The following is a 978-nucleotide window of genomic DNA, read 5'->3' as shown; positions in this document are numbered from 1 at the left end:
ATCAACTGGAACTTCCTGATGGAGAGTCTGGAGAGAGTTAGGATCCCGGACAGTTGGAGAAATCTTATTAAGGTTTGTATTACTTCTCCTGTGTTTCAGGTTATGGTGAATGGGGATATATCGGAGGAGTTCTCTCCGGGTCGGGGCATCCGTCAGGGTGATCCTATGAGTCCCTTCCTTTTCGTTATTGCTATGGAGAGGCTGTCCCACCTTATTCAAGATGCCATTGATATTGGGAGTTTCCACCCGGTGGCCATCAACAGTTTCTGTCCCCAGGTGACCCACTTATTCTTTGCGGACGATGTCCTTATCTTTCTTGAAGGCAATGAGGAGCAGTTGAGTGTCATTATGGATATTCTGGATTGTTTTTGTTCGGCCTCTGGTTAGAGACTTAATATCCAGAAATCTAGGATGATGTGCTCTAAGAATATGAATCCGAGAATTTGTAAAAGATTAAGTGATTTTTCTGGTATTCCTCTTACTAATTCTCTTGGGAAGTATCTAGGGATTCCTCTCCATAGTGAGAGAGTGTCTAAAGTTTCTTTTAAAGATACTTTGGACAAAGCCAATACGAGGTGTGCCACGTGGAAAGCCAAGACTCTCTCCCTCGCTGGCCGTCTGACTTTAATTCAATCTGTGAATTCCGCTGCTCCCAACCACATCATGCAGGCTTGTCAGCTTCCGAATCCTGTGCTTAATGATCTTGATAAGATTAACCGAAGGTTCCTGTGGGGGGAAGCTGCGGAGGGAAGAAAGATCCACCTGGTGCCTTGGAGTGAGGTTTGTCAGCCCAAAGATTCAGGGGGTTTGGGCATTAGGAGAGCTAAGGATAATAATAAAGTTTTATTAATGAAACTCCTTTGGTGTATGTGGCAATGCCCCTCCTCTCTCTGGGTTCGCCTTCTTTGTGGTAAGTATCGAAAAGATAAAATCTTTGGGGGCCCGAAAGAGAGAGTTATCAATTGTTCCTTCCTCTGG

The sequence above is a fragment of the Euphorbia lathyris genome, chromosome 8, assembly GCF_963576675.1.
Source record: "Euphorbia lathyris chromosome 8, ddEupLath1.1, whole genome shotgun sequence".
NCBI classification, from domain to species: domain Eukaryota; kingdom Viridiplantae; phylum Streptophyta; class Magnoliopsida; order Malpighiales; family Euphorbiaceae; genus Euphorbia; species Euphorbia lathyris.
Note: the sequence above shows the minus strand (reverse complement) of the source record.